Source organism: Drosophila subpulchrella, chromosome 3L, assembly GCF_014743375.2.
Source record: "Drosophila subpulchrella strain 33 F10 #4 breed RU33 chromosome 3L, RU_Dsub_v1.1 Primary Assembly, whole genome shotgun sequence".
Taxonomy (NCBI): Eukaryota; Metazoa; Arthropoda; class Insecta; order Diptera; family Drosophilidae; genus Drosophila; species Drosophila subpulchrella.
Window position 1 is genome coordinate 17,130,078 of NC_050612.1, and position 15,829 is coordinate 17,145,906.

At 36.5% G+C, this 15,829-nt stretch overlaps 1 protein-coding gene across 1 annotated transcript in view; it reads left to right on the forward strand.

Annotated features, from left to right (window-relative positions):
• The first annotated feature begins 1,493 nt into the window (after positions 1–1,493).
• Positions 1,494–15,829, forward strand: part of LOC119552689 — a 62,791-nt gene continuing 48,455 nt past the window's right edge. Inside the window, exon 1 of the mRNA XM_037862414.1 lies at positions 1,494–1,961. The gene's annotated coding sequence lies outside the window, so the exon portion shown is untranslated. The remainder of the gene's footprint in view (positions 1,962–15,829) is intronic.

The following is a 15,829-nucleotide window of genomic DNA, read 5'->3' on the forward strand; positions in this document are numbered from 1 at the left end:
CAAAAAGCTGGACCAATCTTTCATCGTCCAAAAATCGCTTCCTGCTCCTCCTTGTCTTTGTCCATTCATCGATTGGTCTATCCATCATGTCCATCAATGCCGGGTCTTAGCCATGAGACAGATAAATCAGTTAAGCATCGTCATGTCAAGTTAACAAGCGATTACAAGGGCTTTACCTGACCAGATACGTGGCTAAAGACCATTGCAAAAGGTCAGCAGGGTTCAAGGGGATGCTTTACCAAAAATGTTTAAGTCCTCTGTTTGTACTTTACCTTTGATTTTCCAGTAAATAGTCACCCTTATGTCATAGATACATAAATACAAATATTCATTAAAATTAAATAAATTGTAGCTACAAATTAAAAGTAAGAAGATATTAATTGCAAGTTTTTGTCAATTTTATTTAATTTTAAATAGTTTCCTTATAAAAAACTTAATAAAAAATCAATAATTTATTTAATGAATATTAAAAAGGCTCTTTTTTCTTAATTAGTACCCATTTTGAAAGCTGAAGCTAAGAAGAAATATATTTCATTTGGTAAGTAAGTTACTAAGAATTCAATTGAACTAATTCATACTTTCAGTAAAAAACGTGTTGAGCCCAAGTAATCTTTAATGATTATACTACAATTTCACACATACTTTATCTTAATCAAATAAGCTTTAAAAGCTCTGTTTATAATTCTCCCATCTACATCGCATCAAAATTACTTCCTTAAACAACTATTTACGTACCCTTGTGTAAAAACCCCTTAAGTCCCAATTAACTTAAGCAGATTTTGGTAACCAGAGGCGAGACCAATGCATCAAATTAACTGACGATTACAAAGGGCTTTCCACGCGTAACCAACCGACATATACAGATTCTGGGAAATACGATAGCCAATCGAGTGTAGGCGACGCAACAAGCAAATGACAATTGAAAGGATAGCCAGAAGGACTGGGGACCGCAGCTTGTTGATAAAAGAAATTAAACAGACAGCGAGTAAAAAAAAAAGGAAACACAGAAATAAAGGAAAGTTAAGCCCACAAGACAATTGACAATGGGTGGGCTTTTTGTAGGGTTGGTTAAAAGGGGGTCTTTTTGGCCGGGGATCTGTGGCATTTGTCTCGACTGTCTCGTTGACATGACATGGCGCGAATTGTGCGCCAGGATTGTTGTGCGTTCTGTATGCTGTGTTTTTGGTTTGCCAGTTGTCTGCCAGCAAAGTGAGCAACACGCGCCGATGATTATGTTGCCGCTGACAACGACAACAACCACGGGACAACCAGCAACAGCAACATCTGCAACAGCAACACCATGAACACCAGCAACATCTGCAACAGACTTCTCCGAAAAACGAAGCCATTTTCGGACTCCAGTTGGCGGCAAATGTTTTGTGGCACGAAGCTTTTCATTGACTAAAAGTGACGCATGCGCAGTTTGCCAAGCAACTTAGACTCCGATTTAATTTCAGTCCTCAGGTCCTCAGTTTCAGTTCGTTTTTGTCACTCGTTTGTGCTAGACGGCACACGCGGCGTATGGGTAATTTCACTGGGTCCTCTAAGACTGTTTTATTGGATTTTGGCGCAAGAGGGCAAAAAAGCCGGCTAAAGTGTCCCTCGCGGGTGTGTGTGCGTGTGTTGCCGGAAATACTTTGAGCAATCGAAACGAAACGAAAAAAAAAGGAAACCGAAACAAAAGCCTAAGCAAATTAACTTGGCCCATTCGTTATATTGCGAGCATTGTTCTAGTGGTTATTATGTTTGGTTTTTTGCCCAGCCCCCCTGCCAGCACGAAAGTAGGTTAATTGACGTGTGTTGTGGGCGTATCTACAAGGAAAATAATAAAAAAAGTACCCACAAGTATAAAAACAAATACAAGAGCTGCCAGTAAAGTGGTCAATTGGTCACAGCCAGAGGCCTCTGAACCCACTCGATAAAACAAGAGTGTGCAGAGCAGAAAGTCAAGCTAATTTAAGGTATGTCAAATATATCAGTTTATATTGCCTTTAATATAGTTCTAAAAATGCATAAGTTTAATCAAAATTGCCAATGACTTCAATTTGATGTTTATTGCCTTGGCTCGAAAAAATTTGCATAAATTCCCAATAAAATAGTTTATCTATAGTTGTTGTAGCTATCTATTGTTTTTAGTTGAATGCATTTTAGGCCGATAATTTGTTTTCCTCTTGGCTAATTTTAATTAGTTTTTGATATGAGCTAGCAAAATCCAAAACGTGAATCAATGAATTGTCCATTATGTGCATCGATCAATGGCAAAGTAAGGTGCAAATGTGGAAATGATTTTGAAACTAGATTATTGTAAAAGTTATTAAAAGTCACTCATTTTGGAATTAGTGGTCAATCAGATTTAGCCAAATGCTTGTTCCTCTGTTGTCTTTTTTATGATATCATTATACATTTCAAATTGTTTAATATCAGACTAAACTTCTGGCTTTTCTAACTTAGTGTATTATATTTCAGCGAATTGTGGCTAATTAATAATTACGCGCCATTAAAAACATTTTATTGTTTTAAAACATAATAATAACTTCCTAATTAGCCTTCTAAAATAAATAAAGTTATCATTTATTGTTGCATTGACACTACTGCAATTCAAAACAGAAAACATATAGTACATTTGGGAGTTTCATTGCATAGCCATGAATAAACATATGCAAAATAAACTTCAAACAAATGTCGCCGCACATGGTTTTAGGCCACAAAAAAAGGATAAAAAACGAAAAAAAATAAAATAAACAAAGTGAGCAATGTGGGGAAGTGGCTTCATGGGTCGGTTGCGTTTCGGTGCCTTTAAGGCAACTTTGTTGCACAAAATTATTAATTTTTTTCGCCGAGTGTGTGCGGGGCGTGTGTCAAATTTAAAAGCATTCTTTGTCGGTTGCCTTTGGATGGGCGATGTCCTGGCAGCTGGCTCTTTGTTTTATTATTTTGCGGAAGCTGCGAACCAACATTTATAAAAAGGTTTTCCTTGCTCGTCCTGCTACGTGAGCCACACACACACACAGCCACAACAAACACACCCAAACCCCACACACACACCCACAGACGCACATTGCTCTGCATTACCGTTATTTTATGACGGAAGTACATTTAAGCAGATTTTTTCTCACAAAACTCCAGCTCCCTTCAACCGAACTGGAAAAAAAAGGGCTGCCGAAAAACAAAAAAAATAAACTGGGAGACCGAGGAAATTTAAATATTTTCTTTTACGCTGTGCTTTTCATTTGCCCGTCGCGCTAAAATTTATGACCAACAAAATTGGTATATGCCCCAAACCAACAGCAGCAACAATAAAGTCGAAACAAAGTTCACTTCGATTGCCATAAAAAATAAAAACAAATTTGTAGGGACCCTCACAACCAACGCCTTCGATGAAAAATACCATCGAGGACTACAAGATACAAATTTAACTACATAATATAACTTTAGAAAGTCCATATCGTTTATTCTTATTCTTAGACAATGAGATTACATTTTTGACCATATGCGGAGAAATTGTTTTATATTATTCTTTTTTTAGTTACGCTCTGAAAGTCTGAATTATATATGACAATTTATGACTCTTTTTTTTTAGTTAGGATTACACATCCTGCTCAAAAAAAAATGGTTAAAACATGTTTACCAATAAATATCTTATTCCACACAAAAAGAAAAACGATACCATAAACCAGATCCTCTTTAAATTTACTCCTCGACATCTCGAAGCCACATATTTCATTAATTGAAATTTAATACAATTACCAGGCGAATGTGTGGAAAGCCAAGTAAAAGTCGGCAGCCAAAACACACATAAATTCGGGCCATACACACATTCCCTGTTAGGAGAACGAGGGAGATTCCTTGCCAAGTAAGTGACTCAATAAATAAATTTACTTGCCAACTTTTTGCCTCGTCGTTGTGGCCTTGGGGGACTGATTGTTGCTTTCTCAAGGTAGATTTGTGTCGGCAGGCTCTTTCCGGAGAAAGATCTGAGAAATACGGGGGCCGTAATAAACAACACTTGATCGAGGGCGGGGGCATAAAGTTAAGTGTGCTTTGCTGGGGCAAGCGAAATAAATTTCAAGAATTAACCTAGATAAATGAGAATAAGTGGTGACACTTCTTTTTCACAGGCCTAGCAATTGTTCATCAAAGAAATTGTGGTAAAAAGTCAAGATTTTTCAGATCCCTAAGCTGCGATGTATGTGTTTTTTTAAAAACATTTATAAGTAACCTCTTTACTTTTATTTAGATAGATTGCTTATAGATTTGCAAATATTACCATATAAGAATTCTAAAAAATAATTTCAATATTCAATTTGATTATTGATTTAAGTTCTAAGTCAATTAAATTTATATATCAATTGTCAGGTTTTTAAGATCACTGAACTACGATAGCATCAATATTAATACTTATCAATATCAGATAGTTATCCCAATATCCAGTAAATAAATTAAAATAATTCAATCAAATATTAATATTGATTTAAAATCTCCGTCAAGAGTATTCGCATTGTATTCAACAAAATTTGTTTATTTATTTATTTATTCACAGGTTAAAAGGCAATTGAAAATTACCTATAACCTGTTTTTTTTATTGCAGCTATAGCTACTGTAGCCCTTAGCTACGTTTATAATATAATAATATGAATGTTTACATTTTGAATATGTCTAGGTTTTAAATGAAATGGTATTCACCAAAATTAATTTTATATTTAGTTCCCAAACTTTTCACTTATTTTTCCTGGGCCACTTTAAGCAGTGACCTTTATCACGCTATGCCTTATGATCTAATCTAAGAAAAAGAATCCCCAAGAATGAGGACTTGAATTTGCACAGCATTAGCACAGACTGGGGGGAAAACCAAAAAAAAAAGAGAAAAGAACTGCAGCTAGGGCATTTATTAGGTAAGTGAGCTATTCAAAATCAAAGCAGCGGAAAAATCCGCGACGCCGAGGGTAGTGAATAGTGTGGCTGAATGTGTCCGCCGATTGTCAGGCAAATGTCAAGCTCAAGCTGCAGGCGACTTTCAGCTTGTCTCGCGTCTCGTTTCGCCGCTTTTCCCGCATTTCCCGCAGGTTTTCCCCGGCACCAGGCACTTTCACCTGCACCTGCAACAATGTGCAGACATTTATGGCACCAGATGCCGCCGGCAGCAGGCAAATGCCTTGCCATCCTTGAGTGGCATTGCGATGGCATTTCCCTAGCATTTCCGTGGTGCGTTTGCCCGAGCGTTGAAAGCGCATTAGCTTTGTCATTTATCGTTGCATACTATCCGCCATCTTTGTTACCATTTCCATGGGGCTGAGACAACGAGGGCTTGAAGCGCACACAATCAGAGTTCAAATGCTGAAAGTCCTAACTTGAAGCTAACTTTGGTTTTATTCCATTTGCCCCTAGCCCTTTGTCTGTTGAAATTTCACTCTTGTACTGAGCAAGTTTCTGCAGGAATTTATGAAAGGTTTTCAAGAAATATAGTTCTTTTTTAATTAACTTAATAAAAATCATTCTAAGATTTATTTTAAGTTTGCAAAATTAAAATTGTATAGTTAAGATTATAAGTATAAGGATTATAAAACTACAATTTGGTATTTGGATATACAACTGCTTAGACCTTATTCTTTTTCATAGTTCTTTATTTCACAGATTCATTAAGTAAATAAAGCACAATTGGATTTCTATAAAATATATTTGCTTTATATTTTTCTAACACCATATCTTAGTTAACATGGTTGCAATATTTTGTTATATAACACAGCGTTTTTTAGCAACGCATCACAATTGCTCTCACTGAATTTAGAATTTAGAATTTGCAATTTTGACTGGTTGCCAACATAGTTTGAGGATGTGAGCTGAACGTTGAAAATTCTATAAATTGCACACACATCAAAAAAAAAAAGAAAATAATATAGTTTCTTGTTCTAGTAAAAATTGGTAAGAAATACTTTGTTAAATATATATGATATTTAATATCCCGAGAGATCCGTAAAGAGTATCTAAAAAGATTTTAAAATTATTCCTTTAATAAGTTCTTGTAAAAACTAACTCTTAAAATCTGTATCCAAAAGTTAAAGCTAGGTCTTGTTGTTAATAAATGATTAACTACAGGTAGCTTATAGATATTTTCAATATGCATTCGAGGGCGTTTCTTTGTGCCGTTCCTGTTGATGATGTGTGCTGGCATATTTTGCTTATCAAAGTGCCATTGACAGACAGGCCACCGAACAGAATGAAGCTTTTGGTCTGCGCAAAATGTCAAGGTTCCGCACGCTTCGTTGGCTTCATTTTCATAATGCATCAAGGCAATTGGCCTGTAGCCTAGTCTTAATTGAAGGCTTGAATTTTCAATTTTCAGGCATTCTAATTTATTTTATATGGACAAAGGGTCTACCCCCCTTTCGGCATTCCACCTGTCGCCCCCTTTGTGCATAAAAAGTGTGAACAATTTTATTGTGTGGAAAATTTGCTTGCTCACATGAGATGGCGGGCGGAGCGGCAAAAAAGTCGTGCATAATTTTAAAATGCCCGCATCACTCATACGCAGCGTTGCACGCTCCTTGTGGCCAGGATATTCCGTGGCAGCCGGCCAAGGTAACAATGAAAAGGTCGCATTTTCGAGGTAGTCGGAGTTTGTCTGGCTCTTTGTTAGCATTTGCTTTTTTTGGTTTAGTCATTGTTTGTTTTAAACTCTTTTTTTGTGCGCTTACTTAGCTCTCCGGATTGCTGTGGGAGTTTATGGAAATGTGTCAATTTCTGGCTTGCACAAAGTTTTGATATGAATATGGATTGCCTTAGGTGCGGTTTGAAAAATATTAGTCAATTCAACTTTGGTTGTTGATTCATCAAAATATTTTTTTCAGATTCTTTTAAATATTTTCCCTGCTAGTTTTTCAATCATTTCTGTTTAAAGCACTCTTTATGGCATAGCTTGGTCAACTAATCCTGCTGAAAAATCTTAAATCCTCTTTTTGGGCAAAGCCCAAATCCCTTTCAATTGCCAACGAATCCCGAGTCCGGCCTGACAATTAAAACGCCCCGAAAAAGGGGAAATACGAGTGCTTAGAGCGAGAACCCCACTTGAATGCAGCTAGCCATGAAAGCGCGTTAAAAAAGCATTGCATGCACATGGCCGTTTTGTAGCCCCCGAAAGCCCCACTGCCCCATCAAATATGCATGTAAAACACCGCACAGCAGGCAGAATGGAGCGGGAGCAGCTCAACAATTTCGCCTGCGGACAAGGTCCGGCAAAAAATCGAGAAAAATATAAATCTTAAATGCCTTGACATGTGTTCACCGAAAAAAGCTGAAGCTTATAAAAAAATCAAGAAGCGAAAGGTAAACTGAAACTTCAAATACTCTTGCAGATTATGGAAGAGCTTAGTTTTGGTTGGAAAATGGTATAATTCCGAAGGCATTTTATAGTTTTTCGCATTTGCGGTTTTACAAAAACTAAAAATTTGAGGTTTTTATGTATAGCTAGCAAAAAGAACAAATCGGTTTAATTCCAAGCTCTTATTCTTAATTTTTAAAATATTTTCACAGTCAAGAAAGTTCCTTTCCATTTTAGAAACGTTCAACCCCTTACTATTTCGTAAGCTAACTATTTGTAATATCCTTCTAATTTTTATCATGTGTACCAAATCAGTTATTCTTTGTGTCTATAATTAATTTTAATATTTATGATATTCATGGTATTCATGTTATTTAGCTAAAATATTAAATACACTTGCTCTGTGTGTAATTAACATTCAACACTCTTGTTTCATCTTATTTTTCATACATTTTTATGGAAGACTAACGGACATGGGAACTTTTTACTCAGTTAAATATAATTCTCGCACACATCAGCAAGAATATCCTTCCCAGAAACTAATTGCATTTAAAATATTTTTGGGTTTATACATCTTTATTTTAATTTAATGTTGATCAATGGAGTTTTCAAGTACATTTATAGAGGGAGGAAAGTGGAATGCTTGAAACTAGAATTTCTACAACCATTGAAGAGCAGAAAAAAGTAAAATAAGAGCCCGGAGCACTCTTTTCGCTCTGCGAACCCTGTGAAAATCCCAACTCAACGGGTGGGTGAGTGGTTGGATTGGAGGTTGGAGGTCGTGGGAGTTTTCCGCCTTTTGTATTTGGTGTGTTGCTTAGCAGCAAATTACTTGGCATGTCAATTGGATGTTGATGACGCGTTGACAAATTTCGTATGACCGAATAGTTTTCGTGCTGCTTTTCGCTTTTCCCCATCACAGCAGGTAGCATTTTATTTAATAAACCATTCTTCAAGCTGCAAGTATGGGGGCATATAGTAATATTTATGTGTTTATTTGGGGGCATGGGCATGTGTATAATATGTAGATTTCGAAGGCGAAAAACCGAACTCGTAAATCAAAATACATGCATTGCGTATGAGTGTTGAGGCAAAAGAAGGAGGGCGGAGTTTCTTGTGATTTATAAGCAATTTCTCATGTTGCATGAATTTGTGTGTGCTGCAAGCTGGTTTTCGGGAGCAATCAGTGATGGTCTAGGGATATAGCTGAAGGAAAAACAGTCCGATATTAACTTATAAATATTAAAATATACTCTTGTTATTTTTACTAAATCATAAATTGTTATTTAAAAAAAAACCGAATATGTTCTGATACATTTAAAACATTTATCTTTATTTAATTTCTTATTTATGAATTATATTATTTATAAATGTCAAAAAGATTCCCTCATCTCTAGCTTTGGCTTTAGTTGAATAGGCAAATTTCTAGACTTTCTGAGAAACGCACACAGCACAAGTCAAGTCACGAATACTTGTGCATCAGGACAGCCGGGCAAAAATGCTTAGATATTTTTTATGCGCAAAATAAATTGAACTTGAGGCGATGTAGATGGATGTGAGGGCTTCGGGTCGGGACTTGGGCCAAGGCAAATCATTTGGAGTAGACGGAAAGCGACGAAGCGCATAAATTGTTGGCACATACAGAAATACAACACCGGCCATACATATAGAGCGAGTGAAGTTTGAAAGAGGCGTCTGAAATGCTTAGGTATTGTTTCTGCTTTGAGGGATTATACCTGACGGAAAACCACATCCCACATCCACATCCCCCTGCCAAGTCTGCGCTGAAAGCTCATCTCTGGAGATTTCTGCCTTAAAATTATGATTTATACCTACATTATAATTTTCTTTCTCTTTCGCCAGCTGGTCTTCGCCTCTCTTTTCCATATTTTCCCCTGTAGTTACTGATACTGAATTTCCGATTTAAGTTGAAATTTCGTGCTTCGTCGTAGCCCCCAAGGCAGTATTTCTTCCGTTTAATCGCCGCTGCTATTTCTCTATATACGAGTCCCGTTTGTGTGCTTGATATCGCCATAATGTGACGCAAAGTGGAACCAGAGGTGTTTCCTGTCCCCCGGAGCACATCCATTCTCTTTTTGTCTGTCAAGCCAAAAAGGTTCGAACATTGCAAATCGATAATACACCTTAAACTCTACTGCGACCGTCTGCAAAATATGTGTAATCAATTTTTTTTTTATTGCTAAACGAAGCACTTCTGTTTTTTGGGTAACTATGCCGGCACTAAAACAGTTTTTGTTGGGTGAAAGTTTTAACTTTTTGTCACAGCCAAATGTCGATATGATGATGATGGTGATTGCGATGATGCTAAGAAGATGTCAATGGATTTGGCCTTGGGTGTACTTTCCCAGAATTTGTGGATACTACTTGGGCATAAAAATCGACTTTCCATAGCCGTTATAATAGCGAACAGGTAAAGAGGATACAGCGAGAAATTCGCAGGAAATATAGTGCATTTCAATAATTAATTTAAAAAGATGCATATACCATTAAGCACATAATTTGTTTGATGTCAGAATGGTTGGATGTTTCAGTGGGGATCGCGGTTATATCCCAATGCAATTAAAAAAATATATTTGTACAATGCTTTTTATTAAAAAAGTATATTAATGCAATGGGAATTGTACACAAATAAATTAATTTTGTTAATGCTTGCTTGATGTTTTCATTTCGGTTGACTTTTTGTTAGCTCTATCTACTTTTTATATATTTGTTATTAAATGATGTGGGACCAGAAATATTTTATATTGTTACTAAACAAATATATAAAAATATAATAAAATAATGATTATATACCATGTTTAAACTATATATGTCTTCGTGTGCTGATGAGGAAAGAAGTGTGATCCAATTTGGGTCAATCAGTTATCGTATCTTGGCCAAGTTATGGCCGGCAGAGGATGTCAGCCTTCATTATTGACGAGCAAAGTTTGGATAATGGAATAGGAAATTTGCGACAGCATAGAGACACCTGTTTTGCCTCTGGGTGCTGTGCGGCTAAATCGATTTGCTCAATTATTGCGGAACTGATGCCAGTTTAATATGCCAACTGCAATATTCCGTAATCTCTTTGGCCAAGAACTTTAAAGCCAAACAACGCTCTGTGTGTGCGGTACCACTTTCATTTTGTTTGTAATGTGTCCAATAATAGTGGCATTACGCTCATTTAACATGCACGAACACAAGCAAACGCAGATGGCCAACACACACGATGTCGATGGTCGAAGTGCGTGGGCATACATACATAAAAATGTCCTTAACCCACTAACACCATAGTGGGGGTAATATTAGCATAATGCGCGTGAGCTTTGCCTGAGCCTCTTTCACTGTGTGTGTGTGTGTTTGTGTTTGTGTGTGTGCGGCGGATAACAAACCCAAAACCGCTTTGGTCCTGCAGTCCTGCCAACAACTTAGCCGCTTTTGCCATAAACAGACAAGCCACATCAACCGTAAATTCCTTTGTATACTCTTTGCCGCAGAGCCTAGAGGACTAATTGGGGGAAGAGGTTAGGGGTTTCATAAAACTACTGGGAGTGTCAGGAATCCCTAGTGAGAGGATGGTACTTCTTAAGTAGTCAAAAGTATGCTATCAAATATTTCATCATTAGGATTTATTAAAAACTTGAAGAAACGATATTTACGGCGAAGTATGGCATTGAAAAACCATAGAGTCTTTGGTGGAATAATAATAATAATAATATTAATATTATTTATAATGATTTCTATAAGTATGCAATGAAGAAAGGAATGAGTTACTTTGAAATAAAACTATGGACTATTTTTAAATCATTTCTAATTTTAATTTTTGGAGCCTGAAAGTATGTATTAAAGAAAGGTTAGTCGTCTTTCCAAATAAACTCACTGTACTTCTGAGCTTAAAATATATTGTTGCATACTTTTTGACACCTTAAATTACAATTTCATGTAATTTCCATACCTTAGTAAGTTGTTTGGCAGCCCAGTATAGTAATTTTTAATTAAAGTTTATTTTGCTGCATACTTTTGGACACTTTTAAAAGTGATTTCAAAACCCTAGTGATTTTTGTAGCCTACTCGATAAACAAATTTTTTGAAAAACAAAAGGTATGTTTGTAGTCGGCGTTTCCCGTGTTCCATTCAGTTTCGCGATGATATATTCGCCATTTTCTTTCCATTACGCAGAATGAAAGTCCCCCTTTGACATTTTTTGTCTCATTAGTGCGTTAACTGTAGGACATCTCGCTTTCTCCGATTCCACATGCGGACATATGCACTTCTAGTCCTTTATCATGCCCACCGATGGTAAGGAAAAAGCCGAAACGAGTTTGCTGCATCCGTTTCCGCTCGCCATTTGTTCCAAACCGCTGGCCACCATCTCATCCCTCCTCTATCAATGTTATTGTGAAATTTGGCAATGTTGTGGTTTGGTAGGATACCATGTGTGTGGGATGATACCATGTTCAGGCCTGGTCGGTCAAAGATTAAACACATAATGGGCGCGTGCTCCAGCGATTCTATGGCCGCGTTTTTAATAACATTTTCTGCCGGGCTGAGGCTCGAATCCCAGGCTATGTTCCGCAATAAATGAGCCGTTAAACGCTTTAAGTTGGCCCGGCCCACAAACACAAATACAAATACACACATGTGCATATGTGTATGTGCCAGCCATTTTATTGCCGCTTTATTGTGGGCCAGTGGCGGGGATTCGGCCAAGTTGAGCGTCATAAACGGGTTAATGACTTGGAAGTTGCTTTTAATACGAACAGAAAATGTTCAGCATTGTCGTTCCAGCCACTCAAGTGTTTCTGCCAGCTTCTGGAGCCACTGGAAGCGCCTTTATTGCTGATCCGAAGCCCCCAAGTTGCGTTCTTTATTGGCGGCCTTGCCCCTTTTGGCCATTGCCTTTATCAATTTAATGTCGCTTGTTTGTTTTGGCTCAGGCCGCAATATGATTATTTTTTTATGGCCAATTTTTAATTTGTTTACACACATTTCGGGGGTTGGCAGAAGTTTATCGCCTTTTGTCAGTGCTAGCATTTATAGAACCTTTCCAAAACCTTTTTTTCCCTTTTAAATTGCCAACCAGTTGCATAGTTTTTTCTCAATGGTTGAACATTTCCGTTTTCGCTTGCCCCACAAATGGGCCCTCATTTTTATTTAACACTTTGGATTGTTGGTCTTTATGTTGTTGTGGGTTTCGCTGGATGTGTGGGCGGGCATTAATATTTTATGAAGCCAGTTTTGATTTATGTCTGCATGTGGCGGCCGTTTAGGTGCTAATAGTGGCGTGTTATTTAGCTAATGTTTCAGCTATCCTCCTCATCTACAATGTAAACAACTTGGCTGGCTGTGGTCTGTAATTAAAAATAAATAAACCCAGTAGTTAAGGAAAATCAACAGAAAGTGTTTTTTAATTGCTACATCCAAGGACTGAAAGGAAGTCTGCTGGTTGCATTGATTTTGTTTGGATATTTAAATAGGTATTTTTGCTACAATTGGAATACCAATTCTAGAGTCTAATTTTATACAGTTTTCTTATAAAAACTTCTAGCACTAGGTTATACTCATTAAATTAATAAAAAAAGTAAACAATATTACTAACACTATTTGTTGAATAAAAACTGAAGTATTTTTCAAGCTTAAGCCTAAAGAGTTCAGTATAAAACAATGTACATTTTATATTCTTTGTTTTTAGCATTAAAGTATATAATATATGTTTGATATACAAACTCGATCTTAAAGCTCACAGCTCATCAAGCGGGTTATGTACCATTGCAGGCTATTAAAAGATATCAAGCAATTCAAAACATATTTGAGTACCGCGCTTGTGGCTGGGAAATGGGACAACGGTAAAAGAGAAATTCATTTGACGTCTGTTTCATTTGACACGCCCCCTAACGCCGCCTCCCGCCTTTCATTCCCCTTTTTATGACTCTCTTTTCATTTGGCTTTATTTTCGTGCCTCACGTGCACTTCATTTTGTAATTACCTCGGCCCAAAATGCGGCAACGTTCTAAAAATTTGTCGACTTAATGACAAAATGTTTGAAATTGCTCCTTATAAAAGACATCAGTGAATAAATTTACACATGCACATCAGCACACACACACACACACAGATATATAAACACATGTCTACACTCAGGACTTCCGGTTGCCATTTGCATTGGTGGAAGGAAAGTCACGTCGCAGCATTTTGGCACGGTCTTTTTCTTCGCTTTTCCTCCGAGCGCCTAAAAGTGTGCACAAGTTAATTTGATTTCGCTGTAAGTCAGACACACAAAACTAAATTCGGTGGGACCCTCGACGCCTTTGCCAAGTCGGGCGAAAAATCAAAATTTCCGCACATTGCCTATTTTTCAAAGCAACACTCAGACGGCACGGGATGCGTCTGTGTGTTGGAGGCAAATTTATTTCGAGTTTTGCACACGTATGGATCCTGTCTGTTCTGTGTCTGAGTGTTGTGCCGAATCGCTCCTCCTTAAGGCGCCTGATAACCTGCAAATAACATATACTCGCTTAAACAATTTTACACAGAAAAAATTCAAAATAAACTTGTATGTATTAGATAATTTTTTTAAATATAATAATATTTAATAATAATTAAAAAAATATTAATGTTTAGTAATAATAATAATATTTAATATCAAATTTAAATGTAAATGAAGGTTTTTTAATATAATTTTGCTTTAGTGATGTGGTGAAATATTTTCATTTATTTTATTTAGAACAAATAGTTATAAATAGTTATTTTTACTACCAATGGTGGGCTCAGACAGAAAAATTGTTTTTGAAAAATGTATTAGGGTGACGCTTTTTTTTAAAAGATCGTAATTCAAAATTCAAACAAAACCATTATCATATTTTAAAATTAAAATTTGGCATTACCATGGAAATGTTAAATATTTATATTTTTAAAATAGTATTATAGTTGTTATAGTTCGATAAATACATTTAAATCATAATTCAAAATTCAAAACAAATCTGTATTGTATTTTTATATTACAATTTAGGATTAGGATTTATAATTTATATTTTTAAAATATTTTTATAGTTGTTTTACTTCTATAAAAACATTTTAAGCAAGTTGTTCCTCGACAGCAAAGGATGAAGAAAAATAATTAAATAAATTAAAATATAATCTAAGTATTTTTTACCGTGTACAGGTTTCTATCACGTGCTGCATGCCACTGCCGTCATTCAGCGTTGTCAAAAATTTATATCAAGCCGGCGCCAAAATGAAAAAGTAAAATCCGTTGAGGAAAACCAGATCGCGGGTCGAGCGGCGCACTTGAACATCTAAAGAAATGAATAAAAATAAGGCATAAAAGCATGCAAATGAAATTAACAAAAACGAAATACGAGCAGCATTTCCTGCAGTACCCAATCTTTTTCCTCCCTTCATTTCATTTTATTCGCTTTTTTCGCGTTCGACAAGTTGTTCAAACTTTTGCAAAGGTGTTCTGCAAATCTCGTTGGGCAAAAGTTAACGAAACAAATCGAAAATTAAACTTTTTCGTATTGTGTTCACACTAGAAGTGAAGAGAAGTAAAGTTTTTAGGAATGCGGGTAATAACTTGAGCTAAAGATATTAGCTTAAATGGCAGGAAATTAATTAAATTATTTATACGGCCGAATTGCTGATGTACTTCTTTAAATGGTTTAATTGTTTAAATAATTGCTTTCAGTGGAAATATATTTCTGTGGAATTTTAAATGGAAGAAAAATCGAGTTTGGGAACGGATTCCGACATGTGTGTGTGATTGCTCCAATATGTGGCTGGCTTGATGTAGCAATTGCTGGCATATTTTCCGTCACTGCCGCCACTTTTTCTCCCCCACAATTTTTCCCTCTTAATTTTCCTTTGGCACCTGCATCCGCTGGCACGAATATTCCTGCATTTTCTTTGTTAGCACTGAAGATAAAAATCAGGTGAATTTTTTACGCAAGCGGCGTGCCATAAAAATCAATTTCGGACAGAGTACAAGTTTATTTATTTATCTGCTTATATCGTTGAAATATGAATTTAAAGAAATGAATTGAATCATGTCATAAATGCGCGCAGACGGGATAAGGCAGTTGGGGGCCTCGCCGACTGTCAATAATCCCATTTAGCTCCATCAAATGGCTATTGATTTATTATTTCGGTAATGCAATTTGCCGAACCAGTCGGGCTCTGAATTATGAGCCGCAAATGGCGTACAGACCGCGGATCCTGAAAGGCTGAGCTGCAAAGAGCAAACGTGACCCGGGTGGGCGGGTATACGGTCACTCAATGAAATGTCTGCGGTTTTGGATTGGATTTGGTTTGCTTTCGGTTACAGCTCTGACAGAAATCGTATTGATCAGATTGAGAGGTGACGGGGGAGATATATGTTGAGGTTGCAATCAGTTACATGGGGTCGCTGGCATTATAAATATTGATTTTAAATAACGTGATTAAGGTGATAGTGCCTAATAGGAATGTTACATATTATTTAATAGTTATACCCGTTAATCGTAGAGGTATATTGTAATC